The sequence below is a fragment of the Rosa chinensis genome, chromosome 4 (assembly GCF_002994745.2).
Source record: "Rosa chinensis cultivar Old Blush chromosome 4, RchiOBHm-V2, whole genome shotgun sequence".
Classification (NCBI taxonomy): domain Eukaryota; kingdom Viridiplantae; phylum Streptophyta; class Magnoliopsida; order Rosales; family Rosaceae; genus Rosa; species Rosa chinensis.
The window spans coordinates 30405430-30430333 of NC_037091.1; the positions used below are offsets into that span (position 1 = coordinate 30405430).

At 45.2% G+C, this 24904-nt stretch overlaps 1 pseudogene; it reads left to right on the forward strand.

The window, feature by feature from the left end:
• LOC112199098 overlaps positions 1–21884 on the forward strand; it is a 32619-nt pseudogene extending 10735 nt beyond the window's left edge.
• Positions 21885–24904: the final 3020 nt, after the last annotated feature.

Consider the following 24904-nt stretch of genomic DNA (forward strand, 5'->3'; position numbering starts at 1 on the left):
TCACTTGGAGAATGGCAAGTGAAGGTCCGCTGGCGGGGTTTCGCTCAGCGGAGACTCCGTCACTTGGAGAATGGCAAGTGAAGGTCCGCTGGCGGGGTTTCGCTCAGCGGAGACTCCGTCACTTGGAGAATGGCAAGTGAAGGTCCGCTGGCGGGGTTCCGCTCAGCGGAGAATCCGTTACTTGAATGACAAGTGAAGATCCGCTGGCGGGGTTCCGCTCAGCGGAGACTCCGTCACTTGGGGTTTCTTCTCAAGTGGTGACTTCCCTTGGAAGCTGAAGAAGACGACGGTTGACACGTGGCCAACTCCTAGAGGGTTAGCGTGTGGAGGTTTGTCTGCTAAGCCTAGCCGTCTTCTCGTCATTAATGTGAGTAATGATGGATTTCGTAACCGAGGCGACGCCTCGGCTAATCCAGGGAGTTAGTGAAGACGTGGGACACGTGTACGGTTGCTACGTGATGTCGTTTTGTAGCGGACGGCTCAGGATTACTTGATGTTGACATAAAAAGGGGGGAACTGAGCGAGTTTCGACACTTCTGGAAAATCTTCAAATCTGAGTTGCCTCCTTCGAGCCTTGTTCGTCTGCGAATTGCGAAGGAGATCCCCGGGTTTGCGTGGAGTAGTCGGACTGGAGAGGACGAAATCTGTCAGTGAAGACGAGCTGCACTCCAAAGTCTTCGACGTGAGGTTGGTATTTCGGATCCTTTTCCTGTTTCATTGAATCTGCAATGGTGGTTTCTGGGTTTTGGTATTTCTGTTAATGGTATGATATTGCTTCTGTGTTATTCTCGGAGGGTGTAGGGAGAGATTTGAGGGAGGTTACGGTGTTTGACAGAAAGTTGGGGTTTTGGGTTTTGCTAGACGGTCCAATCTGGGTTGAGTGTGTGGTTGTTTTTGTTTTAGTATTTTTGTGGGTAATTGTTCTTGATATCTTTGGCTATATCTGATGTGAGAGTAGGTTAGATCTGTATTTGTGCTAACTGATGTGGGTTTTAGGGTTTGGGATGGCCAACGTCATAGAGATTTCGAGCAGTGAGGATTCCGGGTCTGACGTGTCGTTCAGCGTGGCGGATATGACTTTTATTGACTCGTTGCGTCCGTCTGCCCATGCAGGAACCTCACTGCCAGAACCGCTTGAAGTTGAGCCACTTCAGACCATCCCCTGGGAAGTAGCTATGGGTCGTGGTTCGCGTCCAGAGAGCTCTAGGGCGGGTGAGGTTGCTAGGCGCGACGAGCGCTTGGCGAGCAATAGTGCTGCTAGCGGCTCCGCTGGCGAAGGGGAAGTGCCGGGCCAAAATGTCGAGTCGGCGTGGTACCTCTCAGACGGCACCGCCGTCGACGAGGCAGGTGGGCGGATGGATGCCGCCGCTGTTAACCGGATGAAGCGGACGTTCCGGTTGCCGGGCTCGGTGAAGCTGCGCCCGCCGACAGCGGATGAGAAGGCCTCGATGCTCTCAGCGGGATGTGCTGCCGTGCACGAGGCCATATTCCGCCAAGGAGTGACATTCCCGCTGGTGCCCAATCTCCAAATTCTTGTGTGCGAGTTTGGCCTTGCCTTTGGTCAGATCTGTCCCAACATGTGGCGGTTGATGTTGCGATGAACTCCTTGTGGCGCTTGTCGGGGTGCGAGGGGTCTACCGTGGCGGAAGTGCTTCATTTCTACGAGCTAGTGTATGTGAAGCGCCGAGGTTGCAGAGGGTGTGTGAACCTGAGCCGCCGCCAGGGAGCGCCCAAGTTGATTGAGAATCTAAGGGACTCAATGTCCTACTGGCGGGGGACCTTCTGCGTCGCCACAGATGGCTGGGAATACCACACCAGGTCGAATGTGGAGGGGCCGACGTTTAAGACTAAGTCGGAATTCCAGCCCATCCGAGGTTGGCAACTGGTTTCCGCTAAAAATAACTGGCGGGTTCAAACTTTTACAAACCTGCGCCTTTTGTTAATGATTATTGTGTTTGTGCAGCGGGACTGAGGTACATTTTGACGCGCGAAGAGGAGTGTCGCGTGGCGAGGATCCGTGGCTGCTGGCGGAACCGCAACTTGCTTGACTTCCGTCTTCTGACCGGTTGGGAATTGCTGGTCGACCTGCGGCTAACTCGTTCTATTGGTGAGAACATTTCCGCCACACCTCTCTTTTTTTTGTAAGTGATCCGGACTGACGGGTGTTTGTGTTTTTCTTTGCAGAAACCCCGCCCGGTAACAAATCTAGTCGCGACGCTTTCGAAAAAGCAATGGATCGTGCCGAGATAGAAAATTTTCTGGAGGCTATGTATGCCGAGGGGCTGGCGGCCCAGCAGACGGTGGTGAACCCGGAGACGCTGGTGCTGAGCCAGTCCGAGGTTGCGGTGGAGCTGCCGATGCCGCACCACTCCCATCTGGGTGAGGATGGTCTGCCGGTAGTACAGGCGGATACTCAAGCGGGCGGCGGGGATAGGGGGATTGTTGCTACCGGGCCGCGGGAGCGGATGCCTACCACCCGACGCGGTCCTCAAAGAAGACGGTGCAGCCGACGGAGACTGCCACCGAGTCCAGGGGTGAGCCGCCGGTGCGGGTGACGAGGACCGCTGCTGGGACACAAAGGGCGCTGGAGAAAAAACGCCGGCAGCCTGACTCCCCCGTCGAGGAAGAGGAAGAAGGGGTGGTGATCGGAGTCCGCCAACAAAAGAAGGCCCGGCAAGCTGCGTCGAAGGTTGCAGTGGCGGAGGGAGAGGCGGCAGCCGTCAGTGATCTGGACTCCTTCGCCGAGTATGCGCCATTCATGACAGAAGGGGAGCGGGCGTTCCTTTTCCATTTGTGCGAGCGGCTGGGGTTCGGGGGTCTGGCGGGCCTATCGCGCCCGACGACAATTGACCAATCGCCCTTCAGCTCGGCGTTTGGTCAAATATCTGCGGGATTACATGGTATGTTCGAGGCGGCGTCTAAGCAGCCCCGGATTGAGGAAGAGCTCAGGGGAGAAATCGGAGGTCTCTAGAGGGAGTTGGCGGAGGCCAAGGAGAGACTGGCGGAGGTCGAGCGGGGACTGGTCAAGGCGGAGTGTGATTATGCGGACGCTCGTGGCAAGCTTAATGCGGCCATCCGGCGGGATCTGGAGAGGAATGAGCGCGTCTCCAAGTTGGAGCAGGAGATCGCGCTACTGCAGGAGCGGATAGCCGCTAAAGATAAGAAGCTCATTATTGTGCAGTGGGAGTCTGCCGCCAGACTGGATGAGGTGCAGCGGCTGGACGGGGAGGTTAACCGCCTGAAAAATGAACAGAGTTCCTCTGCGGCCGCCGCCGTTGAAGCGTTCAAGCTGTCGGCGGAGTATAAAAAGACATTGACCGAAGCGGCGAAGTCTGGGGCCCGGGCCAATATAGACATGTTGATGCGGAAGGGCGCCATTGACTTTGCAAAGGCGTCACAGCCCGACGTGCCGGTGGTCGAGAGTGTCCCGCCGGAGACAGAAGTCATGCCTGACCCTGCGGCGGGTACTCATTCGGGCAGCGGGGAAAGTGGCTCCCATCCGCCGGAAAGGTCCCGGCAGACTCCCCAGCAGACCCCGTCGGAGGTGTCACGTGCCGGATTTCTGGAGGCACACACCCGGGCGGATGGTACTATAGAGACTCCCAGTCCGACAGCTCGAGGGTCCGATCAGGCGAGCCGATCGGTCGTGCCGCCGCCTGTTGAAGCCGTAGAAGCTGAAGACAACCGCTGAAGCTAGCTGAGACTTCCATATTTTTTTTTTTTTGACACTTTGTAATAATGAACTACTTTGGGTGCGGAGTCCCAGCCCTGAAATGAAATTTCAGAGTTTGACGTTTGTCATGATGTGTTTGTACCGCTAGAGTTTTGACGTAGAGATTTTTCTTTTGCCAAGCAATGAAACATTAAAGGAATTAAAATTGGTCCAAGTGCACCACGTAGCGGACGTGGTCCGCTGACGATTCCTGGCGTTGCCAGTTGCCCTCAGTGCTAGACTTGGTAACAATGGTTTGAATAATTCCTCGTTTCATTGATAGCTGACTGATCAGCGTTTACAAAAGAGGGGTAGTACCCGTTGGGTAGCTTCCCTTAGCTAAATATTGAACAAAAATTTAGCTAAGTCAAGATGCTCTTGGGTAGCGGCATGACTATTTGTAATAATACCGAAGGTGTTCGGTATTCCAAGGGTGGGTCGTTGTGACGCCATCCTTGTCCATTAAGTAGAAGGTGCCTGGGCTAACGACTTCCACAATTTTGTATGGACCTTCCCAAGTTGGGCGAAGCTTTGTTGGCGGTGGAATGACTTCCTTCATTACCCAGTCCCCCAGTTGGAGGTTCCGGGCCTTGACTCTGGCGTTGTAGAAACGCGATACCCGCTGCTTGTTTTGCAGGTTGCATAGGTGGGCCTTGTGTCGCTTTTCCTCCAGGAGGTCCTTGTCCAGGTTGATGCCGTCAGTGTTGGTCTCTGGGCGGTAGCCCTCGACTCTGGCGGTAGGTTGAGAGACCTCAATAGGCAGGACAGCCTCCGTTCCGAACATCATGCAAAAAGGAGTTTCACCAGTTGCGGAAGTTGGGGTTGTTCTGATGGCCCATAGAACTTCCGGGAGTTTCTCCGCCCATAGACCCTTTGCTTTGTCGAGTTTTTTCTTCAGCAGCTTTTTGATTATCTTGTTTGCTGCTTCGACCTGACCGTTGGTCTGGGGGTGGGCGACAGATGCAAAACTCATCTTAGTACCCAAGTTGGCGGTGAAAGAGATGAGCTCCTTGTTGTTGAATTGTGTGCCATTGTCGGTGATTATCGTGTGTGGGACACCGTAACGGCAGTAGATGTTCTTCCAGAGGAAGTGAATTACCTTGGCGGTAGTTATTGCTGTTAGTGGTTCCGCCTCTATCCACTTGCTGTCGTAGTCGATAGCCACTATGATGTACTTGAACTGGCCCTTGGCGGTTTGAAATTTTCCCATCAGATCCAGGCCCCAAGTTGAGTGGATCCATGGAGCGACGATGACCGATAGTGGTTCCACCGGTGCATGCGGGATGTTAGCAAATTGTTGGCACTTGTGGCATGATCTTGATACCTGGCGGGCATCGTCGCCGAGAGTAGGCCAAAAATAGCCTTGTCGCATTGTGCGATTGGCTAAGGATCTGGCGCCTGAGTGGTTTCCGCATTCTCCGCTATGAATTGCTGCCAGAACGACCTTTCCCTCCTCTGGGGTTAGGCAGCGGAGGTTGGGATGGGTGAATCCCTGGCGGTACAGCTTGCCGTTCTGGATGTTGTAGCGGGTTGCCCTCCGCTGGAGTTGTCGCGCCTTAACTTTGTCTTCTGGCAATGTGCCGTTGCGCTTGTACTCAATGACTTCGTCCATCCAGCTGGTATTGACCTCAATGTTGAAGATCTCCGCCAGGGTTTTTGTGATACTTGGCTTGTCAAGACACTCCACTCTTGTGTCCGCTGGACTCTGATGTGGCTGGGCGGTTGCCAGTCTTGCCAGTGAATCAGCCTTGGCGTTCTTTTCCCTGGGGATTTGTGTGATGTTATGAAATTTGAATTTCTTGAGGAGTGTCTTAACGTACCCCAAGTATGCCGCTAACTGTTGGTCCTTGGCCTGGAAGCTGTCATTGACCTGGTTAACGACCAACTGGGAATCACTGAAGATGTTGACACTGTCAGCCCCTGAATCGATGGCGAGGAGTAAGCCGGCAATGAGTGCTTCGTACTCCGCCATATTGTTGGAGGCTTTGAAGTTGAATTTTAGCGCGTATTCCACATTCAGCCCCCCAGGTCCTGTGAGGATGACTCCGGCGCCGCTGGCCTTGGCGCTGGCGGAGCCGTCCACATGCAGGTTCCAATCTGATTGTAGGGGAGCTGGCTCCTTAGCGGTGACCATTTCCGTCCCGGGCTCATTCTCCGTGCTGGGGTTGGGCTGACGCTCAGTGAGCTCGGCGATGAAGTCCGCTACCGCCTGGCCCTTCATGGCGGTTCTTGGCTTGTAATCTATGTCAAATTCGCTGAGCTCGATGGCCCACTTGCTGAGGCGCCCTGAATGTTCAGGGTTCTGCATCACCTGTCTTAGTGGTTGATTGGTCAGCACGTGGATTGTGTGCGCTTGAAAATACTGGCGGAGGCGTCTGGCGGCAACGATGAGTGCAAGAGCTAGCTGTTCTAAGGGTGGATACCTTGTTTCTGCCCCGTTCATGCCTCTGCCGGCGTAGAAAACTGGGAGCTCGTCCTGTCCCTCCCGCCGGACAATGGCGCAACTCACCGCTGATACCGATACCGCTAGGTATATGAACAGTGTCTCTCCTTGCACAGGGATAGAGAGTAGTGGGACTGCCGCTAGGTAATCCTTCAAGCCCTGAAACGCCGTCTGACACTCTGGGTTCCAGTTGATGACTTTCTTGTGAGTCGTTTTGAGGAGCTTGAAAAATGGGGCACACCTGTCAGAGAGCCTGGAGATGAATCGAGAAAGGGCGGTTAACTTGCCCTGGAGGCACTGGACGTGTATCTTATACTCAGGGTCCGCCAGGTCGAGTATGGCATGTACCTTGTCCGGGTTAGCCTCGATTCCTCGTTCACTGACAATATAACCCAGAAATTTGCTGGCGGTGACGCCAAAGAAGCATTTTTCTGGGTTGAGGCGCATGCCATAGGCCAGGAGGATGGTAACTATGATCTTGAGATTTGCCACATGTCCGCTGGCTTTTATACTTTTGACTAACATGTCGTCCACGTAGACCTCGATTATCTTGCCCAAATGTTCAGCGAACATAGCATTCATCAGCCGCTGATAAGTTGCACCGGCGTTCTTCAGACCGAAAGGCATGACATTGTAGCAGTACAGCCCTTTGTCGGTGGTGAAGGTGGTACACTCCTGATCGCTGGGATGCATCTTGATCTGATTGTAGCCGGAGAAGGCGTCCATCATGCTGAGGAGTTCATGCCCGGCGGTCGCGTCGACCAGCTGGTCAATGCGTGGCAGAGGGAAACTGTCCTTTGGACATGCATTGTTGAGATTTTTGAAGTCGACACACATCCGCCACTTGCCGCTAGGCTTCTTGACCATGACCAGGTTGGAGATCCACTGGGGATAGACTACCTGGCGGATGAATCCAATGCCCTGGAGTTTGGCGACCTCTTCTCCTATGGCGCGGTATTTCTCCTCGTCGAAGGCCCTTCGCCTCTGCTTGATGGGATGGAAGGATGGCTTGATGGTTAGTTTGTGTGTGATGATTTCAGGAGAGATACCTGGCATGTCCGCATATGACCATGCGAAAACGGCGGCGTTGTCCCGCAGGAATTGAGTGAGTTCTGCGGCCACCTCTGGGTCTAGCTGAGCTCCTATGCGGACTGTCCGCTCTGGGTGCTCGTCAGAGATGCTGATGACCTTCAACGATGTTTCCGGATTGACCGGTTCCTTCCTTACATATTTCTCCTCCTCATCCCTAGGATCCTCGAAGATATCTGGTGGCGGTGCCTGATTTCCTACCGTTAGGATTTCGTGGCGGCGGGTTGACCGCGCAATGGTGGTTGAGTAGCACTCTCGTGCTAATTGCTGACTTCCCTTGACACAGCCCGTGCTGTTGGGTGTGGGGAACTTCATGAGAAGCATGTATCCGGCGATGATGCATTTGAGCTTGTTGAGTGCCGGCCGTCCTATGATGGCATTATACGAACTGAAACAATCCACAACTATAAATTCAGTATGCACCTGTGCCATACATGGACTGGAACCAACGGTTAACCGCATGTAATCAGAACCTAGCGGTTGAGTGATATCGCCGGAGAAGCTAAGCAATGGCTCATGGTCTTGTAGTAGTTTCTTGTTCCGCTTAAGGTTGTTGTAACAACCGCTGAATATGACATTGACAGCAGATCCGCTGTCCACCAGGATTCTTCCCACTGACCATCTGTCGAGAATGGCATCGATCAGAAATGGGTCGTCATGGGGTAGATGTACTCCGCGCTCCTCCTCCTCTGAGAAGGTGATGGGCTCCCAACCAGACTTTGGGAGTTTGGCAGATCTCTCGTAGTGGATGTTGCAGACTTCCTTTGGGTGACTTGCGCGTGCATACCGCTTTCTTGCCCTGTGAGACATGTTGGTGATTGGAGCCCCGCCATCGATGGTGTTGATGCGGCCCAGTGGCTCAATGTTGGCAATCACAGGTGGCGGTTGGCGCACCTTAAACTGATCCATCTTGCCGTCACGGTACACGGTCTCAATGGCCGTTTTGAGAGCGTTGCAACTGTTGGTATTGTGACCGCTGTCCTCGTGGTATTTGCACCACATGCCGGTGTTTTTTGGCTTACCCTTTTTGGGGAATTTCGGTGAGGGTGGCGGTGGTATCTGATCCTTACATTGATTGTAAATTTCCTCGTACGAGGCTGTGAGGACGGTGAATACTGCATACCGCTGAGAGGATTCCGTCTGCCTGTTGCGATTGTCCCCATGGGATGGGCGGTTGCCCTTGTAGTGGTTGTCTTTCTGCCTCTTGCTTTGATAACTGCCCTGCTGCCATTCCCTCTTCTTGTCAGCTGGCGGTGTAGTGGGGGCTTTGCTGGCGGTCTCCTGATGGCTGGAGGAGGGTTGAGATGACTTTGTTGGTGTTGCTGGTGGCGGTGGGGTTTCTCCATATGTGATAAATTCCGCCTGGGCATGAATGACCGCCTCACTCATAAGGTGATCATACGCCGCATTGGGATGATTGTAGTTGAGGTGATAGAGGAATGGTCCCTTGAGGAGTCCCTGCTTGAAAGCCGCCGAAGCCATCGTTTTGTCGAGATCGCGGCACTGAGATGCTGCCGCTCGCCATCTTGTGACGAATGCCTTCAACGATTCGTCCCCTCCCTGCCTGACGCCAAAAAACTGGCTCGTGTTGTGATGACCGGCGGACAATAAGATGAATCGAGAGAGGAAAGCATGAGATAATGCGTGGAATGAGTCGATGGACCCTGGCGGACACTCGAAAAACCAACTCATTGCCTCACTATCCAGCGTTTCGCTGAACAAGTGGCACATGGTGGCGTCATCGAATCCCTTGTTGTTGGTGACTTTCTTGAACGTGTCCATGTGGACGAAGGGATCGGTCTTACCGCTATAATGTGACATTTTTGGGGTCTTTGCAAACGCTGGTCTGACGGCTTGCAAAATTGTAGCGGTGAATGGGCCTGGCCTGGACGCGAAGAGTGGGTTTGGGGCTGGCGCCGGGGTGCCTGCCTCTGCCAGGATTAGTCTCCGTTCTAATTGCTGCATCCTCTCCAAAATTTGGGTGGTTGCGTCGCCGGCGGGGCCCGTTCGGGCGCTCCGCGGAACTAACCCCCGCTCGGGAATGGGTAGATTGCCCTCAGTCCTTGCTCTAGTCCTCGAGCGGTGGGTGCGCAGCGATGACTCCGCCTCCTGCTCCAACAGTTGTGGGACAGGGGGTGGTCCCATTCCCGCCAGCTCAGGTGGGTTTGGCGGTACCTGCATTTGCACGATGGGTCCTATACCAGCGGTAGGCCGGCTGTGTCTGGTGCTGTGTGAATGCTCACTTCGTGCGGGGTTGGCGTTTGCGTCCAGCGTCCGCCTTAGCTCGTCGAAACGTGTCATCAGTGTGGCCACCTGGTGTTGGGCTTCCGCCTTCTCCTTGCGTTCCTGCTCGCGTTCCCTGTTTGCTTTGTGGAGGTCCGCGAGCGCCAGCTCATACAAGGCGGTGAGGTCCTGACCTGGGGGACGGCTGCTGCTTGGATTTGTTTCACCGCCTGGGTTGACCGGGGTGTTGAATAGTGCGCGGTTGATGCATACCGCTGGGTGGGCGGGTTGGGGAACGGCGGACTGGTCTGCCTGCTCTTCGACATTTCCCCCGCTACCGTTAGTCATGGTAATTGTGATGGGATGACCTTCTGTTCAAGGATTCCCACAGACGGCGCCAATGTTAATGTCTAAAAGTCTAGCGGTAGCTGGACTTTAGCTAACGCTGATCCGATGGGCGGATCGATACTTGTGTTGTTGTAGTTCCCGTTACCTGTCAAGTGAAATACAAAGGGGCGTTAGAGGGAGACCGCGCTGGGCGGTCTTCAGCTCTCCGATGCCTAAGTTAGTCGATGTATTTATGTTGACAAAGTAACAGTAAGCAAGTATTGAATGCGTAATAAATGAGGAGAGAGGAGAGGACCTTTTATAGGTGAGGAAGAGGATGATCTTCTCCTTGTTTTCGATGTGGGACTGATGTGCTTCAGTTCCCAGTTTCAGTAGCTTCTGATGCTAACTTGACACGGCGCGTGGCGGCGCGTCGGCGGTGCTTTGGGGTTGCTCCGGAGCTCAGGCGGTAACCTGGCTAGCTGTCTTTACGCCAGTCACTTATATGGTGGGCGTTGGTACCCCTGGCGGTACAATGAGCGTGGCTCATTATAGCTAATTATGCTTGCAAATGCACATGTATGTACAAGGATTTTTCCTTTTTAAATGTTGAATTTCTTTTCCTGTTGGTCAAGATTTGGATCAGATTAGGAGCAATTTCTTGTGTTGATGGATGCATCATAGTCCATTGGAGGTATGTGTCCATTAGAGGATTTGACACATACTGAATTTAGAACTTTTCTATAATGTCATACCTGTAGTCGAATTGTTATGAGGTGATGTCAGACAGATGGTTGGAAATGTTCTACTTGGAACAGGTGGAGCAGTTATGAGAGAGTTTTTCTAGTTATCTAAGGATGCTATTTTATTTGAGTTTGATCGGAATTCCAATCAAGTATGGTTTTCGGTGGTGAGAATTATATTGGCATACGAAGTAGAATTATCATTTGTGGCGTAGAGGCCAGCGTGAATGACATGAATTCAACTAAATTTTTGACCTATGACTAAGAAGTGTAGCCTCAGCTAAGAACAACTTTGGTGTGATGTATCTCCTCTTAGATTTGAATATTTGGGCTGGAATCGAGCGAATATTTATGGATTTTGCTTTGCATCAGGTTTCGGAAGATGTAGTACATAATGTGAGCAGTTTCGATTTTAGACATTGGTAATTGGTAGACTCTTTGGAATGCATGTGATTTTCAAGGTTTTGGAAACATTGGATGAGATATTGTTTTGATTAGTCTTTTCGGAGACTATGAAAAGAAGTTCATTCTGGTTGTGGGTTATATCGTTATTTCCACATCTTGGTTTTCTTGACGGGTGAGACGATTATTCCTTATGCAGTATTCAAGATTACAGTGACTGGTCATATTTCTGCTTGAGGACTGTTCCTTTTTATATGTTGATTCCCTTATTTTATTTGGCCACCTCTTGGACTAGATCTAAAGTTAGTTTCTGCATGAGTTGAGCAGACTTGCATATCGATCGTGCGATATCATCCCCACTTTGTTATGATCTGAGTACTACCTTCGTTGAGGATGTTGCATTGCAGATTAGTACATGTGTGCTACCTCTACTTTAACAGTATGAAATTTCGAGGACGAAATTGTTATAAGGAGGGGAGATTGTAACGTCCCGAACCTAAGTCCACGTGTTTACTAGTCATTTGGACGGTAAACGACCTTTACTTTCACTTTTACTTTCGGTTTAGTACTTTTAGTGGCCCTAAAAGTTGACTTTTTGTTCGGATCAAAATTTGAGAAAATGTTCTTCATGGAAGTTGTAGAGGACGTTAAACCGAGCGCGTGCATATGTGGTACGTAAAAATCGGACTTTGTATGCGAGAGTTATGGTCAAAAATGTGAAGTTACTGTTTATGGTAATTTTTGATTAAAATAGAAATTTACCCCGGGTAGGTTTCCATTTCCGGAAACCCACCCCAGCTCTTTCTCTCTCCTCTCCCCCGACCTCTCTCTTCTCCGGTTCGACCATTTTCCCTCTCCCTCCGATTTCCGGCGATTCCGGCCACCAACCGGCGTGCCACCGGTCACCAGAGGAGCGCCTCCTCCCTCCGAGCACCCTAGCAACCTTGGTTTTCCACGATTTGGCCGGAAAACCACGGATCGAAGGAAAAACTCCTCCGGCTGCAGTTTGAAGCTTTTGCCGATTTCCGGCGATTCCGGCCACCTCCGGTCCTCATTCCGGCGTCGAAGGTTCGGTTTTCATCACTGATCATTTCCCCTATGGCCTTGTATCACGATTTGTTGTGTAGACGCCGAATCGACGAATTGAAATTCTAGGGTTCTTGAGGATTTCTGGGTTTATGTTCATTGATCGATTTCGGCCATTTTTAATTCTTATTTGGGAATGTTGTAGTTGAGAAGTTGAATCAGTGTGTTGAGAAGGTGCTACTGTCAAATTTTGGTGGCCATCGGAGATGGTGGCGGCGGCGCCGCCACTGTGGGCGGCGGTAGCGGCGGCTAGGGTAGTTTATAAATTTCAATTTTTAGCCAGTTAAATTCTATAATTATCATAGAGCTTATATATGAAGTTTGGTGAATTTTGGAGGAGTTTGGAATTGTTTGTGAATTTTCGAAGTTTGGAGTTTTGTGGTGGAATTATGGGAAATCCGCCGTCGGATTTCCCTCGTTTTCATTATGGAATATGTAAATTGAGGAATTAGAATTGTGGATGAGATTTGGGTTGAATTTGAGAAGTATTGGAGATAGGGATTTTCGGATTTCGTTTAAGTTCGTAATTATTTTATCGGATTACCGTTTACGGAAATATAATTGTGTACAGGGCAATGTCACGAGCTACGGTTAGATGAAGGAACTCGTTTGCGTGGTTGCCCAATAGTACTGTGAGTGGACTTTTATTTTTAAATATTGATGCATGCATTTATTTTCTTAAATAATGCTCTAGTTTTAATCATATTACTTATTGAGCAAATGATTTGATTTTCGGAAATTCGATCTCGGTTTATCTCGTGGATTGGCTGTCGATAATGAGTTTCAAAGGTTGATTATGATTTATAATATTATTTGACAAATTGCTTATTTTCGAGGTAATTTTCCGGAATTAAGTATATTTCTAATCACCGAGTTAAGCTCCTGGAAGATTTTTAAGATGAGTTTCAATGGAATTGGATATTCTCAATTGTTTATTGACTTTCGGTTTTGGCATCGGGAATGCCTAATTAAGGATTTTGGATTTGGTTGGCTTCTTGGAGACTTTGTGAGATTTTTGGAAATGGGATTTACCTATTCTAATTTCCGGTTTAGGTTACGGATTTGAGAATATCTGGGCGTGTGGGACACGCCGTCGATTTATTCCTATTTCTCACTTATCCATTTTGAGATTTAGAGTAATCTTGGCGTGCGGGGTCACGTCGTTGGATACATGGTTTCTATCTCGTGAGAAATATGGGGAAGCTACATGGATTTATTGGTTTTCGATGATTTTTCCTCACCATACGCGGGTTATGTTATTAGGTCTCCTCCTCACTGACTTTGTGTTGGTGAGTGGCAGTTGAGGTAGCTTGTTCTCCTCCTCACCTACTTTGTGTTGGTGAGTGGCAGTAGAGGTGATTTATTCTCCTCCTCACGTGGGTGGCAGTCGAGGTCATTTGGTCTCCTCCTCGCACAATCTATGTGTGAGTGAAAGTTGAGGGTAGGTAGAGCCTGAGAGGCTCCATTTCCCGTATGGTGATATCTCTTCCTTATATCTTAGCATTTCTCGACTAGTGGGGCCTAGTCTGATTTCCGTGTAACCAGCGGGGCTGGTTTTATCCTGTCGAGTATCGGAGTTTCGATCTTTCCTCTCGGTTGTTTGTGACTAGCGGGGCTAATCGGTTTTTCTTGAGCAGGGCTTCTCGTGAATTGTTTTCTGAATCGTTTCATGCATCGAGAGTTTTTAAGGAAATATATATATGGGAAAGTATAAAATCCACTTGGTTTAAAAATTGTTTATTTTTGTCCACTCACGCGAACGTATTTTATGTACTTTCCCCTGGGCCCTTCGGTTTCAAATGCCCAGTTTGCAGGCGAATTGGTTGAGGTCGGGCGTACACGGAGTTGAGGCATAGTCAACAGCATGGCTTCCGCATCTGTCGTTGAACTAGGTTTTCCTCTTATACCTTTCTGTTAGAATTGCTCTGATTACTTATGAGATTTATGATATTTGAGTTGGGATGCGTGTTTTGTGAATTGGAGACTGATGTTGATTTGGGGAGCAGGGTGGCTCCAGGAGCATAAGGATGAATTGATTGAGGAGTGTAAATGTTTTCTACAGGTTTGGGTAGCCCATTTTAGGGAAAGTTCCGCCAAATTTTTGGGTAGAATTTCTTCTAAGGTGGGCCCCGCAGGGTCACTCCGGATTTCAACGTGAAATCCGGGGCGGGTCCTGTCAGAAGGGCCCAGGGGAAAGTACATAAAATACGTTAGCGTGAGTGGACAAAAATAAACAATTTTTAAACCAAGTGGATTTTATACTTTCCCATCTATATATATTTCCTTAAAAACTCTCTATGCATGTAACGATTCAGAAAACAATTCACGAGAAGCCCTGCTCAAGAAAAACCGACTAGCCCCGCTAGTCACAAACAACCGAGAGGAAAGATCGAAACTCCGATACTCAACAGGATAAAACCAGCCCCGCTGGTTACACAGAAATCAGACTAGGCCCCGCTAGTCGAGAAATGGTAAGATATAAGGAAGAGATATCACCATACGGGAAATGGAGCCTCTCAGGCTCTACCTACCCTCAACTGCCACTCGCACATAGATTGTGCGAGGAGGAGAACTAATAACCTCAACTTCCACTCACACATAGATTGTGCGAGGAGGAGACCAAATGACCTCGACTGCCACCCACGTGAGGAGGAGAATAAATCACCTCTACTGCCACTCACCAACACAAAGTAGGTGAGGAGGAGAACAAGCTACCTCAACTGCCACTCACCAACACAAAGTCAGTGAGGAGGAGACCTAATAACATAACCCGCGTATGGTGAGGAAAAATCATCGAAAACCAGTAAATCCATGTAGCTTCCCCATATTTCTCACGAGATAGAAACCATGTATTCAACGACGTGACCCCGCACGCCAAGATTACTCTCAATCTCAAAATGGATAAGTGAGAAATAGGAATAAATCGACACGCGACACGCCCAGATATTCTCAAATCCGTAACCAAAACCGGAATTTAGTTTAGGTAAATCCCATTTCCAAAAATCTCTCAAAATCTCCAAGAAGCCAACCAAATCCAAAATCCTTAATTAGGCATTCCCGATGCCAAAATTGAAAGTCAATAAACAATTGAGAATATCCAACTCCATTGAAACTCATCTTAAAAATCTTCCAGGAGCTTAACTCGGTGATTAGGGATATGCTAAATTCCAGAAATTTACCTCGGAAATAAGGAATTCATCAAATAATATAATAAATCAAAACCAACCTTTGAAACTCATTATTGAAAGCAAATCCATGATATAATTCGAAATCAATTTCCGAAAATTAATTCATTTCCTCAAAAAGTCATATGAATAATCACTAGAGCATTATTTAAGAAAATAAATGCATGCATCGCTATTTAAAACAAAAGTCCACTCACAGTGTACGGCTAAGCCTGCCGTCGATCCGAACCCTCCTTGAGGGAATCCTCCTCACGTCCTGTACAATATAACGTCCGTAAACCGTAATTACTGGATGGAAAACTAAATTACGTTAATTAAAACCAAACCCTAACATCATCTTTATTTGCCCAAAATCTCCCAATCTTCTTCACTAATATTATTCTCTTAAGGTATGGGCTTTAGGGCCGAATCAAGGAAATCCGACAGATGGATTTCTCGTAATTCAATTAACAATTTCATCATTGATCAACATCAAAATCCATAATCACACTTCTCCAATTTTATCCTAAAACTGCAATCATGGAACTAAAAGTATAATTGACTAATTATATCAACAACAGAAGTCAAATTCTGGCCAAAACACAGTCTCACGCGCCACCTACAGTGGCGGCGCGTGGGTGCCACGCGCCGGCACCAACCTCCACCACCGGCTACCAAATTTCATATACAGCAACTACTCAACACACTGATTAAACTTCTCAACTACAACATTCCCAAATTATACCTGTAAATGGTCGAATTCAACCGGCGAAATTAACCCAGAAAATCAAGAACCCTAGATTTTCAATTCTGCCTCCACACTTCAAATCTTGATTCGAGGCTAGGGGCGAAATGATCTCTGTGGAAAACCGAGCCTTCGACGGCAAAATGGTGACCGGAGGTGGCCTGAATCGCCGGAAATTGGCAAAAATGGCTAACTGCCACCGTAGCTTCCTCCGCTCCAAATCGAGCTTCTCCGGCCAAATCACCGTAATATACCTCCACAGACGTGACAAGGGGAAGAAACCGAGCTTGAGGGTGGCCGGATTACGTCCTGGGTCGGCCGGAGGAGGAAGAAACCGGAGGGGAAAGAGATCGGGCCGAGAGGGGAGAAAGAGTCGGGGAGAGAGAGAAAGGAGAGTTACCCGGTTGGGTAGGTTTCCAAAAAAAAATAGAAATTTACCAACAGTAATTTCCATATATATATAACTTACCATGAACAGTAAATTCTACATTTTTAGCCATAACTCTCACATACTAAGTCCAATTTTTACGTACCACATATGCACGCGCTCGGTTTAACGTCCCCTACAACTTTCATGAAGAACATTTTCTCAAATTTTGACCCGAACAAAAAGTCAACTTTTAGGGCCACTAAAATACCGAATTAGGGTAAAAAGTAAGAGCAGTTGTCGTTTACCGTCCAAATGACTAGTAAACGGGTAAGTGAAAATACGGGATGTTACACTGCATGTGTACTTTGGAATAATATAGTTCATCCATATATATGCTCTCTCTCTCCCTCTCTCTCTCTCTCTCTCTCTCTCTCATTGACTTACTATGTATATGTGTATATATATGCGTGCGTGTGTGCATTGTACTACAAATTCGAAAGCAAATTGTTACATTGGATGAGGTTTTGAAGATCTACACTGGTTGAGAGGATGCCAATTTTGGATTTGTTAGTGGGAGGAAAAGCAGAGTGGTTCTATACCAACTACTTACTGGTTCAACTCCTGCTCATGCTTCAATCAACATACCAAATGGAGTTGCCAAGCCTTCTTCAGCTCCTCGTGTGGATTTACTTGATCTAAATTCAGATGATGTGCCAGCACCTATCTCCTCTGGTGGTGATTCTTTTCATGGTCTTCTTGATATTGATTTGTCAGGAGCTCCTAAACAATCGGGTTAGTTTCACCAGCACCTACCACATGAAACATTATGTTTTTGTTGATTTGTCATGTAAATGATCCATATTAAAGTTTTGTCAAAATTTTGATTTTCTTGTCTGGGAAAGTTTTGGTTGATATAATAATGTTGCCGAGATCTTTAGGGCTGGACTGCTGGAGTAACTAGTTCATGCTTGTTATTTAAATTTAATTCAAACCTACAGATGCTACAAGAGACATTTCTTAGAGAAATCTACTTATTGTAGAATGTAATGTATGGACTGCACTCTGTTCTTTCGTTTGGTGTGTTTCACTGCATATATGCCTGAATGGAAAGGAAAAGAAAGTAATTGCATTATTTCTCTAGTCAACCCACCAATATTAATTGTGAAACTCTTATAGGTGTAAATCATTCTCCAAACAACGGCACCGATGCTGTAATGGATCTCTTGTCTACTGCTACCCCTACACAAAGCAGCTCAGCTATCTCTGATCTGTTAAACTCTGGTCAAGATAACAAAACACCTGTTTCACCATTAGAGGTACTGTCATCTCCATCTTCGAACTCCATACAACCCACTTCTGCTGGAGCTATTGATTTGCTGGACAGCTTTGCCACCAACTCACCAATACAAGGTAAATTTTTAGTAACACTCAGAAGTTAAAATTCATATATGATCAGGGTTGATTTAGTGACAGCCCTCTTTTCTGTGATCCAGAAAACAATGGCCCTGCTTTACCCGTCTGTAGTGGCATTTGAGAGCAGCAATTTAAGGATAGGGTAATTTAACTTCTCCAAGCTGCCTGGAAATCCACAAACGACAATAATCAAGGCTGCATTCACTAATTTGTCACCTAGTATCTATACAGATTTTATTTTTCAGGCAGCTGTTCCAAAGGTAAAGTGGTTACGAACATCTCTGTTTTTTACTGTTCTTTCTTTTATATTTGTCTGTCAGTGGGATTTCATTGTCGTGTATACTTAATGTGCGAGTTAAGTAGTTAGTTGTCTTTTGTCAACTTTATGCAACATATGCCTTGCGATGGGAGATTTAAAGTGAGGAAGGACCTGAGTGGTCGTATACAGATTCCCACATTTCTTTACTGCTGTGTTCTTGTATTTCTAAAATGATTGGTGACCAATTTAAAGTTTGTTTCGTTTTATAGTTGAAATGCAAGTGCGCACGCACTAAGTTTATTTGTTCTTATTTTGAACTTGCGCTTCTGACTACTTTTTTATTTTGAGTTACAGTTCCTGCAACTGCACTTAGAGCCAGCCAGCGGCAATACTCTTCCGGCAAGTGGTAATGAGTCCATCACACAAACTTTGAGAGTTACCGATAGCCAACATGGAAAGGTATCTGAATCTCTGTCTATGTGTTGCGTTTAGGTTCTGAACTTGTCTGAGAAAGCACTTTTTTTGCTTATTTGGCTTCTAATCATTTTGACCTTTAAGATTAAGCAAGTTGATACATAAATCCTCAACTTCCATCAAAATTGGTACTCCGCCGTTATAAAATGTACGCATCTACACACACACACGCACATCTCATTTTTGAATTCTAGTAACCTTCAACTTATGACATGGGGTTCTCACAAAAAAAAAAAAAAAAAACACAAATGACAAAAGTCCTATGACATGGGATTGGGACTCAGATCCTTTATACGGTCTTGAAGGCTGAGGGTTTAGATGAATCCTATCTGTAGCTTTTTTTCCCTCATTTTTGGGTGGATGTAGTGGATACTTACAGAAATGTACATTTTTTTCCCTTTCAGAAAAGTCTCATCATGCGCATAAGGATAGCTTACAAGATGAACAACAAAGATGTCTTGGAGGAAGGACAAATCAACAACTTTCCCCAGGGTTTATGAAGTGGAGCAGTTTTCTAGATGGTAAAGATGGTGAAGCACAAGTTTCCATCCTCTCACTATACGTCGTGTCAGTGCAATCTTTTCCTTCCGATTGTTCAATTTGGGGTGGCATGTTCTTAGCAAATGGGAGTGATTTTTCTTAAGAGTATGGGGTTCATCCAAAGGCCCCATAACTCCCCCTTCATTTTTCTTCCCCTTGTAAGTGGTTATGTACATTATTACAAATTATTCCTTTACAAAATTGTGGGAATTAAATTTTGCTTTCGGTGCACAAAGGAGGGAGCTCGTGCCATGTTGAGATCTTGAGGTGCTGTGTTTACTTTTGTTAGTTTGGATTTGCACAGTAGCCTTATTGTTTGTGACTTCCAGTGATGACAAGTCTCTTCGTGTATGGGAGTTTGGGATTCCTGTGGTTATGAAGTATATTAGTGAGCCTCACATGCATTCTATGCCATCGATTTCGTTGCACCCCAATTCGAATTGGCTTGGAGCACAGAGTATGGACAACCAGATTCTTATTTACAGTACCAGGGAGAAGTTTCAGCTCAATAAGAAATAGAGGTTTGTAGGACATGTTGTTGCGGGGTATGCGTGCCAAGTGAATTTCTCGCCTGATGGACGGTTTGCTTTCTGGGGTGATGGTGAAGGTTGATGCTGGTTTTGGGATTGGAAGACTTGCAACGTCTTCAAAACTCTCAGATGTCATGATGGGGTATGCACTGGGGCAGCTTGGCATCCCTTGGAGCAAAGTAAAGTCGCAACTTGTGGCTGGGATGGCTTGATTAAATATTGGTGAGTAATCTTTCATTTCATGACACTTTAGATCACTTTACACCTATGTCATATGCACAATATTTGGTTTTCTGATTTATTTGGCTGAAGTAGTTCATGTCTGCTATACTCATGCGTAGTATCTGATAGTTTCAATAGTGTCAGGCGCGGTTGATTAGGTAGTAGCTAGCTCTGGATATTTTGCCATTTAGGTTAGAGGTGACCTTAGGATTCCAGACTTGCACATATATCTATGTTGTTTCCTCCCAGAACTAACATCCTTTCCTCCATCTACTTTACAAATATACGTAGGATGGGGTAGAAATTGAATTCTTATATATGTGGGGTATTGGAATCAATAATTTGCCCTCTTAGGATACAATGCTAGTGTAATGAGGAGATTGATGGTAGGAATTTCTTCCTCCTGCCTTGATCTTGTACTGTGGTGCTCTGATGATGTCATGTCTCTATAACCTTTATAGTTACGGTCTCTTGTGCCTTTCAGTTGTTTGTGGTGGTTTGAGATATTTGATTTGGTTAAGCCGTGAGATTTTAACTAGATGTTATGTTGGTAACATATGTCAAGTCATCTCACTTTACTTTTAATCATACTAATATTTATTTATTTTTACACGTACACCACCATTCTGCTTTTGGTACTTATTTTGATACTGTGCTTTCTTGTCTGGTAGCATGTTTCTCCTAAATTATAGTTCAGATTGCTGGTAGAGAGAAACATGCACTCTTCTTCTTTATGTAGAGTTTTTCTGTTCATTAATAGTTATTGTCTGTTTCATTTACGTCACCTTCTTAACTTCTAGATGGTTTCAGAAGCATGTCAGTAGAAGACAGGTTCTAGTATTTCGTGGTACTCTTTCTGTTCTTTTGATTCTGATTATTTTTCAAGGAACTTTTCAGTTATGCTGGAAATATTGGACTCTTGGGTTAGTAGATATGTTGTCGTGTTGAGAATATATACATCCCACATGGGAAAAATGGGACCTTGCCTATGGGTTTATAAGGATTTGGGCCACTCCATCCATTGCCAATTGGTTTTGGATGTGAACCCCAGATTACTTTATCATGGTATCAGAGCGGGTTACCCACGTGTGCATGTCAAACGGCCACACGGGCTCCACGTCACCCAAAAAGTTGTCCACGTGTATGGCTTGAAAATTCGCCACACGTGCGGGGGCGTGTTGAGAATATATACATCCCACATGGGAAAAATGGGACCTTGCCTATGGGTTTATAAGGATTTGGGCCACTCCATCCATTGCCAATTGGTTTTGGATGTGAACCCCAGATTACTTTATCAGTTATTACGTATACTCGTCAGTTGTCACACTTTGAATTTTTGAAGGTTCAAGAACTTTAGGAATTAGGAGCCAGATGATCTTGTTAGAAATAGCATATGGTACTGAATAGATAAAAAAGTCTACAATTTTGCATCTGTTATACTTGTCAGTCGTCACACTTTGAATTTTTGAAGGTTCAAGAACTTTAGGAATTAGGAGACAGATGATCTTATTAGAAATAGCATATGGTAATGAGTAGATAAAAAATCTACCATTTTGCATCTGTTCTTTCTTCTGCAATTCAAGACTTAACCCTTCGTTAGGCTAACATGGATTTCCCACCTCTAGCCTTTAGACTTGCAAGTAGATGCGATCAACAAGCTCAGTAACTACAGACCATCAAGAGTAGTAATATCATTGAAATTTGAAATGCTTTGCAAATTCATAATGACAATGATTAATGCCATTGTGCCATGGACATTAATTATTACTACATAATAGGATAGTTCATGAAACAAAGTCCTCCTGTTTTTCATATATTGTTGAGATTTGTTGTAGCTGCATACATTCTTTGGTCACCACATTTCATCTTTTGTGTTTTCCTGTTAATATATGATTGTGAGTCCTAACTGTGATATTATTGCATGTCTTTCAGGGACTAGCCTGCAATCAGTTCGATTTGGTAAATGGCCAAGAATTCAATGTACTATTTCAGTTCAGTGCGGGTGGCATGTTCATTTGATGCACCCTTCTTGGGGATTGCGGGACACAATGATATATAGAAGATTGCAGGACCAATTCTGCCAACATCTTTATCTTGAAATCACCAATGTCATCCAATTATGCTGGACAAGTACTTGTAATACAAATCATAGAATTTTGTGCTTTGAACTTGTGCATCTTTGAAGAGTTTTAGCAGTTACATATATGCTACCTCAATGTCATCTGTTGTTGCTTAATCTTTAATTGTCTGAAAAAGTCGACTGCTAACCTCTGCAGTCTTCTGCTGTCTCGATTGAGCAGTGATGTGTACATAGGTGAATGCTTGTACGATTCATTTTGCTCTTCTTGTGCTCGGTTCTATGCTAGAACCTTCAAATTGTGAAGCCCTCAGCCTCCCCCACATTCAAACTCTAAAGCTAAAATCATGCAACTTACTTCGAGCCAGATACACTAAGCAGACGGTGGTATACTTAGTTTGTAAAACATGGCATTTCCACAAATGAGGGCCCATAGCCTTTCAATATCCCTACTCTGACGTGGAGAAGACTAGACAGAGATCATTGACCCAAACAAAGTCATCTCTATTTCCTTGAAATCTGGTGGGTTTGGCGACAGTGAGGATCGCAGGTTTGTTTCTGATGTTTGGTAACTTGAAATTTTTCATTGGATGGTGGCTCGCTTGATTTCATAGATATACTTTGTCATGTTCAATCAAATTAGTTGGTATTGATTTATTGAATTTGGTTGATTTATTGATGTATTGATTGGTATTGATTTGACTCTTCATATTTTGGGCTATTTTTCCTTTCTTCATCAGGTTTAAAAAAAATTCTAACTTGCTTCTGTCATGTGACTCTATTCAATTCTCCAGGCTATAATACATCTTATTTCTATTTCTTAATCATTCTTTATTCTGTTAATTATGTTTGAAGTAACAACACATTTCTGAATTAAGACTCATGCTCAACACTTTTCACCTCTAAAATACTTTGCCTACCAAAAACTGCCATGACATTCTGAAAATCGGATGCGTTGTTAGTGCTGGGTTCACCTTCATCGCAGGCTCCAGTATTAGTACTCTCATCTTTTTCTTCAAGTGACAGAGAACAAAGTCCCTCTACACAGTAAACAATGTTAGGCTACATTAGTAAACAATCAAAACCAAAAAGGGTTTAGTTGGTTAGGATTACCTTTTAATTTGATTAGGATTTGCATTTTATCAGTGTTTTAGTTTCAATTTTATTAGATTTGTGTTCTTGACTTTCTGAGTTCTATTTGGCATCTGGGTTTTATTGGATTGAGTTATTAGGAATAAAGAATAAGGAAAGGAGTTAGGAGCTTGGTCGTCTTTCCTTGGATGAGGGATGATCACGCTTCATGCTTTGTGATTGTCGTTCAGTGCTTTCAGTTGCCAATTGCTATTAGGTGTGTCGAGTCACTATGTCATATTGCGTAATCTAAACTTTTAAAAAGTAATTTTTTTATTTTTTTTTTCACCTTTTGTTTTTATTTTGTCAGGAAAAATGTTATTCGTTGGAAAGTAATCTGTGAAAACGATATTACAATGGATCTGTTTGTTTTGGACCCCATATAGATATTGAACCAAGTTAGAAAATTAACTTATTTGAATAGTGGGAATCTTGATCGGTAATGCTGTGAGAGAGCGTCTGTGTGGCGATTTTGATATATGAGAGCTATAGGTGAGTTGAGTTGTAGATAGCTGAATTTTATTGTGCAGCTAGCTGAATTTTGATATATGAGAGATTGAGAGCTATAGGGGACCTTCAAATTCAAAGCCAATTACGTAAGTTCGGATAATATCAAGTATGTAGCGAGTCAAACTCCATTATTGCTGAAACTTGATACTTCCAGGTCCAATATCTTTTTCATTCATATTCTAATCCCATAAACATGTCATACTTAGCTTCCTCAAAATTGAGTACTTGATGATAAAGAATTCAAACATTGATAGTGTATATTAAATTTTTTTGGCTTTTGCTTTGAGTTGTTGAAACTCTGTATTGAACTTAATCAAGGTGGTTTTACAATTAATTCCCAGATTGAGATCAAAAGAGATTGCACTCAAATCAGAAAATAAATACAAAATAGATTGAAACTAAAGTATCACTTTCCATCAAGTTTTCACTTTTTAGTAAAAATAGCGTATGTATGCATTTCCTTTTAAGGTCTAGCTTGAAATGAGCATAGACTGAGAACATGATTCAACATTGATATGAGCATTATGTCTTAATAATAAATTTGAATTATAAGGTACACAAAATTATTTCCAATATGTACACCATTTTTTACTACAAATTTTGTATGATCATTGCGACGTCTATATATAGTTTTTGTTTCAAATATAGTATTTGCAGCAGAAAGGCCCATACCTGCAGCCCCTTAGTACTATTTTAGCTTTGAAGGATCCAATCTTTTGATCCACAAAAGTAACTGCTGCTAAGATGACAGTAAACGAAATATGATTTATACCTTTCAATTACGACATGGTTGAGACATTCCAAAGCGTCTTATCAGAGGAGTTATTAACTCATTATAAATTTATAATAGTTGGTTTGCTCCATTATTGTCACTGTAGGGAATGCCCTGAGGAATGTAAGGAAGCTATTGCACCACTGATGCATGCTGTAGCTAGATTTTTTGGTTTACCAGAGTACATTATCTGACATTAGGCAACTATTTCAAGATAGAGATGCGACCTTTCTGACTCATTGTGTAGATCAAAAGTTAATTTTCTATGGACCTTCTTATGGGACATTTTCAAAGCTCCAACTCTGAATTTATATGTAAAGTTGTCTTTAATCTGCATATGGGATTCACTACTTCTATGTATTAGTCTTTGTGCTACCAGTTTTTCATTTGCTCTACTGCATCACAACCTTGGCTTTGCGAAGGCACAAGGTACTCTCTCTATCTCTCAACAATTCGTTGTTTTTGTTTTTCTAGACTACAAATAAGAATTTAGAAGTATTGGGAGAGAGAGAAAAATAGTTGCATACCAGTTTAGAAATGGTCAATTCACTACTAGCAAAACAACAAATTACCCACGGATTTTAATCTGTGGGTAATAAGACTTTTACACATAGATATCAGTGTGTGATAGCCTTTACACACAGTACATGCACAGATTGGTGTTACCGTGCG